This window comes from Artibeus jamaicensis, unplaced genomic scaffold (genome assembly GCF_021234435.1).
Source record: "Artibeus jamaicensis isolate MK-2021 breed Jamaican fruit bat unplaced genomic scaffold, CSHL_Jam_final contig_3113, whole genome shotgun sequence".
Classification (NCBI taxonomy): Eukaryota; Metazoa; Chordata; class Mammalia; order Chiroptera; family Phyllostomidae; genus Artibeus; species Artibeus jamaicensis.
In genome coordinates this window covers 887,129-901,161 of record NW_026521719.1, presented here as the reverse complement: position 1 = coordinate 901,161, position 14,033 = coordinate 887,129, and the positions used below count along the sequence as shown (strand labels likewise).

General features: G+C 35.8%; 1 non-coding gene across 1 annotated transcript; it reads left to right on the top strand.

Moving 5' to 3' along the window:
- Positions 1-13,242: 13,242 nt before the first annotated feature.
- LOC119054180 (U1 spliceosomal RNA) lies at positions 13,243-13,406 on the top strand. Its single transcript, XR_005083460.2, has one exon. It is a non-coding gene; the product is annotated as a U1 spliceosomal RNA (small nuclear RNA).
- The last annotated feature ends 627 nt before the right edge of the window (positions 13,407-14,033 follow it).

Sequence of the window (14,033 nt, the reverse complement as noted above, 5' to 3'; positions counted from 1 at the left end):
AATTATTCAGTGATTTGAAATAATTTTATTATAATGTATATTTAGAGCCATCTTTAAAGATCAGGAGAGTCTTAGTATTTGACTAGAGTTCTAAGAACACTTCAATTTCATGAAATCCTGTTGCTCTCAGTTGATGTATTCACCTCGGAATGTTTATCACCTCTGAACTTCCACTATTGATTTAACTAAATGCATTTGGGGTCTCTCATTACCACATTGATGAAGACAGAACAGTTTTTCTTTCTTGTACTATTTTTCTTTTTAAAGGTCTCATTTCAGTGGCCCATTTCTCCACAGTAAATCACACTGATGGCATTTTTAACAATGAAGACATACTTGGACAGTTATCAGATTTTCTGTTAAATAGCTTCTAATCTCTCCCCAATCTACTCTCTGCTTTTGTTCTTACTTCTTACATACCTGTCTATGGGCTGATACACCCTCCCTCTGAGCTGATCCTCTGATTCAATATGGGTCTCTCTCCTCTTAAGCCTCCTGTTCCCCTCAGTTGAATTGTTCATGTCACCGCCAACACTGCCTTTGCACGGCACTTTGAGCATGACTTCCTCTCTGCAAAGGCAGGTTGATGTATCTCTGCTGTTCCCCTGGAATCTATAGCATTCACTCCTTCCTTTCCTGAAAAAAAATTGAATTTTTCTAAGCCTACTTAACACTAGCTTACTCAAGAAACTGTTTTAATCCTGCTTTATTCCTGAACTCTTTTCTAAGTAGAAGACAAAAAAGTTATTTCACTTTCGTCTGATCCCATAGTTGTATCCTCTCTATCTTTCAAATTAATTTAGATTTTTGTATTATTAAATTGTATTTATACACATCTTTATTCCACACACATTTTTATAGATATCTATGACAGTATCAAAAACGCTAAGGAAAGAAAGATTATGACTGTATAAATCTTCATAGGTAAAGTGAAAACTCATGTCCAGACAGAAATTTTGGTATTGATTTAATAACTGCAAAGATGTTAATAATAAGTATTAGAGCAAAGATATATGCGAAGTTGAATAGTCAAGCTAACACTTCCCAATTTATAAAATAAAAACTACTTTTTAAAAACATGAATAATTACAATTCAGAGAATACTATTTAAGTAATCTTAAATTATTGAACATTAGAATTTTATATTTATAATTGAACATTGATTATAATCAAAATAGTAATATAAAATAAAATGTCTAAAGAAATATGAAATAAAATAAAAGGAAATATCAAAACAAACATTTACTAAAAAAATTAATGTGAGTAAAATTCACCTTATACTGTTCTGCTATGTCAACAGCTATCCAAAATTCCTGACCTGGAATTTATATAACATCAGTAGTTTGGAACTGCATCAATAAAATTAGGTCCATTCTTGAGTAGCAGAAAACCCAAAATAATAGCGTCTTAAACAAGATACTGTTATCTCTCATGTAATACAAACCAGTGTATGTCTCAAATGAACGTCTCTTAATCAGCATGTTTTCAGATTCCTTTGATAACATTGTCCTCTGATCCTCCACACATGGTTACACTTTGTGGTCAAAAGAGGCTACTTCAACTCAGCCATCACATATGCATTTCAACATATGCATTCCAGCCTAAAGGAAGGAAATGGCGATGAAGAAGGGTTCTCATTTCTTCTGAGAATATGTGTCAGAAGTCACAATGTCCCATTGGCCTGAATTAATCACCTGCACTTACCTGGCTGCCAGGGTCTCGGGGAACTATGGTGCTTATTTATTGTGTCCAGTAAAAATCAGGGTCACATTACTAAGCAAGAAACTGAGAGCAGATATTGAAAGACAACTAGTAGTCCCAGACACAAATTCATAACTATAAGTTCTATATTTGAACAAAAATTAGTCTTCTACTTTCCTTCACCAAAAAAAAAAAAGGAAGTGACCTAATCAAGCCAGTGTCAGCGAATGACTCCCAGGATTTGTGTGGGTTTACTGTGTGAGAACTCTCATCTACTGGACTTGGAGACATCATACTCCGAGCCTGACTGAAGCCAATGGGGTGATGAGTCAGACCCTGAGAACAGAGTCAAACAAGGGCCACAGTATAGACATGGTGATATCATCTGAGCTTTGAATCAAACTGTTCCTAAGACAAGTTCTACATTTATGTCAGTAGATTTGTTTCCATAATGATGAGTCTATTTTTGTCAAGATTTTCAAACTTTGCTAGGCCCACTATATGTGAGATAATGGTTTATGTTCACAAAGATAGTGCCTGTCTGTTTCTTTATTTTAAATTATCAGAATTTACATATTAAAGTGATAGCACATTTACAAATTAACAGTCCAAATATAAGTATAAAGAGAAATGTCCCATGTATTTTACTAAGATTTTAAAAATGTTTTATATACTGTAGACAAACACTATATAAATATAATGCAGGCCACAAATGTGAGCCACATATGTGACTTTAAATAGGGTCCGTTGTCATATTTAAAAGGTAAAAATAAAAACATAAAACTAATGTATATTATTTAACCTAATATGTCAAAATAGTAATAACATGTAAACATATAATCAACATAAGAATTATTGAATGATCTCACCTTTGACAGGAAGCCAAACAATAAAACCAATAAGCAAACAGAATAAAAACAAAGACACTGAAATAGAGAACAAGTGGGCAGTGAATAGAGGGGAGAGGGAAGGGAATTTAAGGGGGAAATGGGGAGGGATTTTGAGGAACAAGTATGAAAGACACAGGGATGAGGACTGTGGGGGGGAATGGGAGGGAGGTGGGGAGACGGGGCAGGGGGGGCTGGGATGGGAGTAATAGACAAAAAAATGTACATGAAAAAATAATTAAATAAAAAAAGAATTATTGAAAATACGTTGCATGCCTGTGTTTCGTATTATGTGAAATTCAGAGTGTATATTATACTTAGAGTTCATTTAAACTCAGACTGGATGTGTTCCCAGTGCTTGAGAGCCACAAGTGGCCAGTTGCGGTATTGAATGTAATCTAGTCCAAGTTAATTCATGGGAAAGACCCATTCCTCAAAGAGTGGGAAAAATTTATTAAGAACCAATTGAATCTGTAAGTTTGATGGGAAAGGATGGGTACATGTGAGAAGTGAGATTATCTTTTTAAATATTTAGGCTTTCTTAAATCTATCTTGATAATTAAATTTTTCCTGTATACACACTGTAAAATTTACTGGCATAAACTTTCATATAGGCTAAAAGATCAGCAAAGCTGCTTGGACTGAAAGTAACTGAAAATCCAGTTTCAACTCTCTTGGGCGGGAAGGAGAAGAGAATGAAATGGGTTGTATAATTATAAAACTCATGGGGAGCATTAGATAACTAAAACTTAAGACCGAGGAACTGATGTGCATTATGAGCTATGTTGGCTTTGTTTTTAGTAAGGTAGATTATTCTAGATTTATGTTCACTTGGTTCAAATTCAGCAGAAAAGAACACTGTTTTTGAACTCCATCCATGAAAACCCCAGCCTGATTCCCCCTGTTCAATTGATTCACATGCCTAATTCCTGAAGCAGTTTGTGGGTAGATTGAAATGTCTTATTATCGTAGGTCATATGTCAAACGCTGGAGTTGGTGGTGGACCGTGCCTCCCTGAATGATATGTGGGCAAGGAGTATTTCATCAAAGAAAAGGGGACAGAATAGAGACATGCCTGGAAAAAAAAGTAGCAGATGTCTATTCCCTCTCATTTAACAGTTGTAAATGGACTTTATATCTATGGCTACATTTGCTTCCTCAGTCACAGGGTCATGCATTTGGAATTCTTTTTTATTTCTTAAAATTACTAAATTCTAAGAACTTTATCATAGTTTTGAAAGAATTAAGGCTAATCTATGGATTTTATTTTTTCCCTTTGTATTTAGTATTTTCTGCTTCCATTTTATTAATCTTGTATGTGTGTATTTCTCAGTTATTTCTGTAGTTGACTGAACAAAAGCTGTAATTGAACAGCAATAAAAAATTTTAAACAGAAAGAAAATTCAGTGAGAATCAGGGAAAAATTTGGCGGCTTTTACTCCTGTGCTGAGTCCCATAATTATCTGCTGCATGTTTACTTACATGCTAGGCTGCCCTTCTGCCCTGCTGCCTCTGTTCTAATCCACAGTAGGACTATTAGGAGGCTGACAGCAAATCCTAGATTTAGTCATAAACTTGTTATTTTCATGTGACACTTAATTATCAGGTGCCTTTAATTTCCCTTTTTTACTAACTTTTACAATAACTATATATGTTCTATAACAAGAAAATGTTACTTTAAAAACCACTCAAGTATATCCTAAAAACATTTTCATCTTCCAAAAATACAGTCTTCTTAAGTTTGTAGTGAGGTTCTTCTACAGTGTATGATAAGTGTTTGTAAAATTGGCCTCTTCTTGGAGGCCTCTTTCTGAAAAATAAATTAAACATTGAATAAAATTAAGAGCCTATTTTTTCCTATCCTTTTGTTTCTGATTAGATGTTCAGGAAAGGAATTTTTCTGAGCACTCTTTTCATTCCATTTTATTCTTTTCTGTAGTCTCTTGCCTAAAGTTGAAAATAAATAGATTCAATCACCAGGGGTCCTATCCAGTTTTTAATTCCTTGCATTCTTATGTTTTCTTATTTTTGCCATAAACTGCAGGTTTTACATTTTGTATATGTTGCTGATTTAGAAAAAATTACCCCTAAGTGTGCTGAAACTAATCCTCTAATACTCAAATCTCCGCAGTGTTTACTACATCAGTAAGCCAAACAGTTCGTTTCCCAAGGGGCTTTTCTTTTCCCTAATGTTTTTTAGCTGGAAGAAAAATAGCCATACACTCCATCAGCTAATGGGCTTCATGAAAATAACCCTGACTTTTACAAGCATAACATTTTACAGATTTTCTTTACATGACTTTATTCTCATATTTAGGTATCTTACAGGAACTGCTTCCCTTGTCCAATTCAACAAGAAGCTCTTTAAGACACTTAATTTCATTTTAAACAATAACTTTTCTTCTGTTGAGAATAGATGTAGTGTACAGCTCCTTCGGAATAGTCTATAAAGCGATGTTCAGCCCCCCACCCCTTGGGAAGAACCATGGTGTGTACACATTTTGAGAAGAATCCTGTTGATATAAGGTTGTACTGACACACACAAACCTTAGTTTCACAAAGATGCTTCATTCTCTAAAGTACAGATGGTCATTCTGGTGTCCTTAATGTTACCAAATAGTAGGCTAGCTTACTAGGATGAGGAAACTTTTATTTAATCTGAAATAATTTTTCATTTTTCACGTTTTTAGTTAATAAAATTTTTGTACAGTATAAAAACTTGCAATGGATTTACATGGGGTTTTTATGGCTGTGAGCTTTCATTATCACGCATTTAAAACACTTGGAATTTTTGTCTTGAGTCGTTCAATCAGCTATTCAAAAAACCTTCTTTGTGACAGGTGTTCTCTTCAGTTCTAAAAATTTTGCAATTAAAAAAAAAACTACTTATTTTCTGTACCTTCTCCCTTCTTCTCCTTCTCCCACTCCCCTGTTGCTAACCCTCCATGTGATCTTCATTTCTATGGTTCTGTTCCTAATCTAGCTGTCCTCTTAGTTTATTTTTGTTTTAGGTGTGGTTTTTAGTAACTGTGAGTTTGCTGTCCTTTCACTGTTCATCTTTTTTATCTTCTTTTTCTTAGGTAAGTCCCTTTAACATTTCATATAAGATGGTAGGTAGAAAATAGATAGGGCGAGGGCAAGAATAGTATGGGAAATATAGAATCTAAAGAACTTGAGACACTTGGTCATAAACTAAAGGGGGAGAATAGTGGGGGAGGGGTGGGCAGGGTGGAGGGGAATGAAGGGGGGAAATAGAACTGTAATGAAATAATCAATAAAATATATAAATAGACAAAAAGCTGTACTTGAAAAATAAGTAATTAAAATTTAAGAATATATATATATATAAAAATAAAAAAACAACTCATGGTTCCTGCCCTCTTGAGTCTTAAGAAGAGTGAGTGAAAAGGGTATTTAAATGAATGATTTGGGCAAAAAACAATTTAATTACATTTTCAGTAAGGGAAAAGTATACAGTAGTATGAGAGAAAGTAATAGAAGGACTACCTTGGAAGTGACATTCTTTAAAAATTTTTAATTAAGTTTATTGGGGAATACATTGGTTAGTAAAATCATACAGGTTTAGGGTATACAATTCTATAATACATCATTTATATATTGTATTGTGAAGTCATGTCTCTTTCCATAACTATTTAACCCCCCTTTACTTTCTCCTGCCTCCCCCCACTTCCCTTTGGTAATTACCATACTGTTGTCTATGAGATTTTTTTTCTTAATCCCTTCATCTTTCTCATCCAGCCCCTCCCTCACCCAGTGCCCATTCCTAGAGAGTGGAGAGGCAGGGGTATTTTAGCTGAGATGACAACATTGTCCCAGAAAATAAGAAGCAAGAGTGCTTCTGCTGAAAGGAATGGCAAAGTGCTCAGGACAAGGAAGAACATAACAGAAATTGAAAGGAGGGCCACATTATTGAAATGTACTAAGTAACAGTATTGTCAGATAAAGACAAGTTCATATCCTCTAAAGTTGACTGTCTTGCCCCAAAGTTTGTCTTCCACATTGGTATTTTTGTAGTGCCTCCTAATATCACAACCTCTAAATGAATTCGCTAGCTAGTGAATCTCATCTTCCCAACACAGCTACTATTATTTATTCAGGCATTCTCACTTATTCTCTCTACCTCTACTCTGATCCTGGAGGCTGTCCATCACTTAGGGAGCAAAATCCTTTACCAGATTTGGGGCAGACCCACAGCAGAACACAGAAGCCCTATTATAATGCCTGTCCCTCACCCTAGACATCCTATTGCCTTATTGTTCTCTCTTATGCAATATAAATTCTAACTGTAGGTGTCTCTTTACCCACAGCTAAATGATGTCGTTCCTAACAGCAAAGATAATTAACATACTTATTAGAAATAATTTTTTCTGGAGACCAGAAATCAATACAGAAAAATGCCCACATGCAGAGATTCAGGTGTAACTGAAAAATATAAGAAAGTATGTAATGTAAGCTTCTGCCTCAAAACTCTCTTCCCACAAAAATCCTTGGATTCCCCCAAACTGGTTCTTTGGCAACAGTGTGGAATGCCTCTTATCTCTAGATCTTTGCTCACTCCTCATAAGTAAACCTCCCCAGGAATTTGTTCTTATCTTTGTTCTCACCCTCTGCTTTTTCTTTCAAACTGACTAGACTGTCTGATTTTGCCCCACCTCTACTAAATCTTTCCCTGATTAGCAAACTACCCACTTCCTCATCCTTCTCTCAGAACATTCTCTCTACATACTGGCCCTAAGTAAAACCGGGCTGTTGGCCAAAGATGTAACTTCACATTCTCAAGTGAAAACTACTCATTCTCTAGATGCCTCTCCTGTCAGGGTGAAAGTGAAATCAGCACACTCCTCTGTCTGTGCTAATACAAAGAGACCCATATTCCCCCACGTTCTTATGCATAAGAACTTTGCCACCTTTTTAACTGGCTTGACCTCAAGTCAGGCAACTTCAAATATAAGCTTTTTTTGCACATTTCTCCCAGATTTCCTCCCTCCAAATTCTGCAATCATTATGGATTATTTGCTGCCCAGGAAGTCAGTAGAGTTGACATTCCAGTCTCTGACTTTTTTACTTGCTCAAAGCTACTGGCTTTCATCACACCCCCCTATGTATTCATTCCTCCTGTGAGCCACTCTTTCTTCAGCTTGGATCCCATGGTTCACAAACTCAGCTATTCTCTTTAACATGTCTACAACTTCTTTCACTTCCTGTCTTTCTGTCAAATGTGCCTGGACCTTACCCAGCTTGCTGGGTAGAGATGGAAAATACTTTTTAAAGATTTTATTTATTTATTTTTAGAAAGAGGGGAAGGAAGGGAGAAAGAGAGGGAGAGAAACATCCATGTGTGGTTGCCTCTTGCCTGCTCTCTACTGAGGACCTAGCCTGCAACCCACACATATGCCCTGATTGGGAACCGAACCAGCAACCCTTTGGTTGGCAGGCCAGTGCTTAATCTACTGAGCCGCACCAGCCAGGGTGGAAAAGAATTTTACAGTTGTTCAGGTTTGGGCCTTTCTAGCATCACAGTATCTAGACTCAACAATGACTGACTAGTCTATAATCTTTCTCTGATCCTCCTGCTTCATCTTCCCACTTGATTATTTTAAAATAAATTTAAATTTATTTTAAATTCCTCCAAAACTCATCCATTTTATTTCAGCATGTAACTTTGCCTTCTGCTTTGAAACAAAGTTAAAGCTATCAGAAAAGAACTGACAAACTTACGATCTTAATTGCCTCTGTGTCTGCCAGTTTCTCTGTCGTTCTAGTTGCAATGGCATCTCTACAGGTCACTCTCCCTTTCCCCCACATGTTCCATGACCTTGCTTTATCAGCTATTTTTTCTCTGGTATCACTGCTTCAACATTAGAATCCTTCCTTCTAGTCACATTTCCCACTAGCCTCCCACCCTCTCTTCCAACCCATTTATAGCAAAAGGTATTAAATACTCTATCTTCACTGACCATCAGCAGTTCTTGACATTAATTATTGCTAAATCACAGCAACCTTCTTCTTACTTGCAACACCCCAAATTCCTTAAAACTGTTGTCTCAAAATTCACTTGGTTTTCTTGCCCCACAATCAAGAGAAACTTCTTTAGGCCTTACTCTCCTTCTCTCTGGGAAGCACTTGACTATTCTTTCTTATCACAGTCATTGTCTCTCACTTCTCTGACAAGATACTGTCCTCAGTGCTTTATTTTTGTTTTCTTTTTAAGTAATAGATTAACCTTTCAAATTTTTTTCTTTACTCACCACTCCTTGGAAATCAATTAAATATCCATAGATCAACATTCAATAAACATATATAATTGTTCACATTTTTATCTACTTAAGTCTTAACTTTATTATTTCTTCATTCTTTAATTGGTTATGCTTATTTCTAGTCACTGGTATTTAACACAATTATGTATTTTCAGTCATACTTTATTGCACTTTCTGGCTATGTGTTCCCCTCAGAATGCCCCTACTAATGGAGTCCACAGGCTGTGATAACTGGTATAGTGATTGACATTTTGGAGTATATATTCTTTATTTTCAATCTCATTTTATTTTTAGCTCAAAAATGTGTTATAAGGATATTTTTTAAGTTTCCCAAACTTATGGGAAGGGTAACCATTTTTATTTTTGTGTCTAAAACTTACGTAATTTTAAATGTGTTCTTTTATTTTCTTATTTCCCTAGTAACTTCTTTTCAAGTTCATCTGCATTGCAACTACTGCATTGCCTGATTTTCCTGTATTCTCTCTTTCAGAAGTTTGATCCTTGCCATGCTTCTATCTGTAGATTTGCCCTGAGCAATATGTCAATAGCTATAGCTCCAATCAATATTTTCAAGTAAATGAGTCTTTAATATGGTCAACTTTGAGATGACTGAAAAAAATTCTAGATAGATTGACAGCATAACATTTTAGTTTTTATAGCAGTTTATTCAAGAGTTCAAATACTAAAATATATCATCAATTTTAATCCTTATTTTGATGGCACACTTTTAAAGGACAACCTAATAATTTCCTTAAATATGTAAGATGCACCACCCTAAATAAAATGACCAAGTTAATATCTACATTGAACAATAAGCTATTGTTAGTAAGAACAACTTGGCTATAACATTTTGAAATAGTATTATACTTACTTCTAGTCACACAAATGAAGAGTCTGATATTTTCATTTGCTGTAAATAACCAATGGACACAACAGAATTTTTCTAGCTGTTTTCCTGCACTTTTGGCCTGAACTACAAAATGAAAAATTGTAGTAACTGTAAAACTGACACACAGCACAGGAATGAAAAGAACAAACTTGGCAGATAAGCTAAGAGTTAGCTCATTTTTTCTCAAAATGTTGTCCAGGCAAACTCACATCATTTAGGATAATTTTTAAAAAATACAGACTTCTACATGCCAATGTAGACAAATATAATAGAAATATCTGAGGGTGGAGCCCTAGATTCTACATGTTATAAACTCCACAACTATTCATTCCTATGCATTCTTAATTTGAAAACAAAAGTTATAAGTACTGTACTTGTTTACACTGTTTCAAGAACATGCACTGTTTAAATCATTAATTGCTTTACAAGGAGCTCTTTCTATGTTGTGAGAAGAAAATATAAATATTCATTGTAACCACAATGAAAGCCAAACTCATGAGGAAGGTGCTGGTGAGCAGGGAAGTGGTTTATTCACCTGCTGGCCACCGGAGAAGATGGAGGACCCTCATCCCAAAGTCTATCCCCACCCTCCTCAGTAGTGGCTTTTATACGGAGAGGAAAAACAGAACAAAGAGATCAAATGGAGGGGTTAATTGTTCTCTACTGAGGAGACTACATGCAAGCTAATACAGTCTGTTCAGATAACTGATTAAAGATCAGCAAATCTCCTGGAGCTGGAACATCTGAGAGTCAAAATTTATCTCCTCTGAAGTCATCTTCTACAATTTTCAAGCAAATTGGCTGCTTTTTGAAGTCACACATCAGCCAGACTCAGCAACCACAGGAAAAAAATTTCAGAAGAATGGTGTGTAGAGCCCTGGCTGGTGCAGCTCAGTAGATCAAGTGCTGGCCTGCCAACCAAAGAATTGCTGGTTTGATTCCCAGCCAGGGCACATGCCTAGGTTTCAGGCCAGGTCCCCAGTAGGGGGCGTGCCAGAGGTAACCACTCATTGGTGTTTCTCTCCCTCTCTTTGTCCTTCCCTTCCCCACTGTCTAAAAATAAATAAACAAAAAATCTTTTAAAAAAAGAGAATGGTGTGTTGATTTACATTATAAGTAAAATTAGATTTCTATATAAGATGGAATATTATAGGAAAAACCTGGCATGGAAAGTGAGTTAATTCTTAAGGCTGAAGTTTATTTCAGTGTTATAAAGTAGTGCTTCCTAAATTCTATGTGCATGAAAATAACCTGGAAATTAGTAGTCTACAGATTTAGAAGTAGTAAGGCAGAGATTAGATTTCGCATCTCTAACAAGCTCAGGTGAGGACACATTTTGAGTAACAGACAACAGCTGGATCCTGCTGATTAAAAAAATCACCTTTCCTATTACTGGCCTTTAATTTAAAAACATTTAACAAAATTTTCCCCTCCATAAAATCAACAAAACAGAATCTTTGATTGAACTGAGAAATACAGATTAGCTGTTTTTGAAGTTTTTCTTCATTTTGAAAATCTTTTTACAGCATCATCTTCTACCAAAAAAAAATGTCCTTTCTCATGAAGTCTTCATGCAAATAAAAGCTCAGCAATTAATAACAGTATAATATTATTAGCAGCAGATACTTCAGTAATGCAAATACCGAACACAAAATTGTTTTAGATAATTTTGCCTGAAAGAAATAATACTTTATAACGGTGTAATTAGAGAAAACGCATAGAAAAAATGTAAATTTTTAGTATTCAAATAAAGACTAAAGCATTTTTTTAAATCCTAAAAAAATTATCTCAATACCTGATAAGTATTACCTTTTCAGTATAAAAATGTGAGGTAAAAACATTAACACTGGGCACTTTGGGGGGGCGGATTTTGTCCTGTGGATGAGAAGGGAGCCACATACTAAATCTGACAAGTTCAGAAGAAACCTGCACGGTGGGTTTACAAATTCAGGGACGTAAAGTCACCAATAGGATGGTCTGAAATTAAATCTTTTTAGTTAAAAACAAGTCGATGGATAGTCATATCTTAAGGTGATATCTCAATTAATGTTAATCGTTACCTTAACTGAGCATGTCTATTGTCTTTTTGCATCTACAACGCAAAAAGAGTTGCGTTGGAGAGTCAGAACCATCCCTGTTCTCCAGACCCCTCAGGGCACAATCTCCACTAGAGCAGGGAGCACAGATCCCTTCTTGTTATGTGGTTCCTTGCTACCATCTCTATGTGCTGTAAATGTTCACTGTTAACTATTATGTACCCATCAATGTAGAATAAGTATGTGTCTCCTCATTTTACTGTTTATCTGAGCTCAGAGGTTTCCTTGATTTGCCTTCTCCGGCCTCCCTAAGTAAACCCCCTTATATCATCTCCTTTGATTCTAATACATAAAATAAGGTGCAAAACTGCCATTCCCTGGAGCATTTTCTCAATCTGTTGGGATTTTGCTTTCCAGCAATTGGCTCCGATAAACTCATAAAATTTTTACAGGTGTGAATGTTTCTTACATCAGCAATCCCAAATGAATAAAAGACAATAACAATGGGAGTATTCAGATTTGAGGATAGTTTAGGTTATTTGTGAAAGCTGAAATCCATGAGCTTCCAAATTCAGTAGCTAGGACTTGGTTTTGAGTAACCAGGGGGATTGGCTATTATTCAGACTAATGACACTTTTAAAAGGTAAAGACCTAGAAAACCCAGTAATGCTGACTCATAAGCATACATTTGTTTTGGTCTTCTACGGGAATTAGGCATGCAACTCCCATTAACAGAAGACAGGAGTTCTATATCTAATTTCCCTCTCAGCAGGCTATAAACAAACACCATAATTTGGAGGATTTGCAGCTTTAAGTAAGCTACATTGTAATCAAGCATTGCATATGATGAAATGGAAATGATGGGAGAAATGTCTTATCCTTAATTTTAAATGCCCTGTGTTTCACAAAGCTTCTCAGGCACAAATTAAAATAAAGAATAGTTGCACTGCTGAGTAGCCTTTATTCTTAAACGTGATTTCCAGCTCCAGTGCCCCAATCTATTATAAACAGTGAGTTCAGCTTCTTGAAATGCAACTTTGAAAATCTGTTTTGTCTCCATTATACAATTTAGTCAGCAAAACAAGTCAATCTGACTTTACCGAAGAGAGCGGAATATAATGATTAAAAAAAGAATTACAATGCTTCTCTTTGACAGAGAAAAGCCACACATGTATAAATACAAATTATTCACTTCTACTGTTGCATATTTTAATTGACATCTCAGAACCAATTTTTACAGAGTTGCTTCATGTTAGAGGAAACTTTTTCTTCCTTTTTCACGTAGAGGACCATCACTACAGATGTACAGGTGTTTATGGAAGATAGTGCTAAGGAAAAAAGGTAATATTACTTTACACAATTACATGGTTCATGAAACAATAAAAGAAAAATGCAACTGAAGAAATAATTTATGGTGCTCATTCCCTTATGGCCCTTATTTAAAAACAAATAAAGATACCTGGCAGGTGAGATACCAGATTCACGAAGGTGGTTTTCCCAGGGCGAGGCTCACCCATTGCCCTCCAGATGTGCCGACCCCTGCGATTTCCCCAAATGTGGGAAACTCGACTGCTTGATTTGTGGTAGTGGGGGACTGCATTTGTGCCCTCCCCTAGTTAAAAACAAACAAACAACCAAAGAAACAAACTAAAGACAATTCATTTGTCTTGAAGAACATAGACTGTCTGGAAACTGGAGTACGGTGACAACCGAGGAACAAAGTGGCATATTTGTAACTTCATTCAAATGTTGTTCAGAGCACAAAAGAAATTCCAACACAAAATATTAAAAGATAACAATGGATGTTTCAGGAAGAACATGGTATAACCTGTAACCTACTGAGATTTTGCCAAATTCAGAAGTCTTTTCTCAATCATCATCTTCACCAATCTCCTCATACCTCTGTTTATTAATGTCGTTGTTTATGCTATTATAGTTGTCCCAATTTTCCCCCTTCACCTCCCTCTCCCCAGCTCGCCCCTTACTTCATAGTCAGTGCCAACACTGTTCTCCACGTTCTCCATTTCCATAAGTTCTTCATACATGTCCTTTGACTAATTCCTTCATGTTCCTTCAAACAGTCCCCGCCTTTCTTCACCCCTCTTACCAGTGTCAGTCTGCTCCATAATTCTGTGTCACTGGTTCTCTTTTGCTCATTAGTTTATCTCGTTTGTTTGATTCCTCTTCTAAGTGAGATTATATGATATTTGTCTTTCGGCAACTGGCTTATTTCACTTAGCAT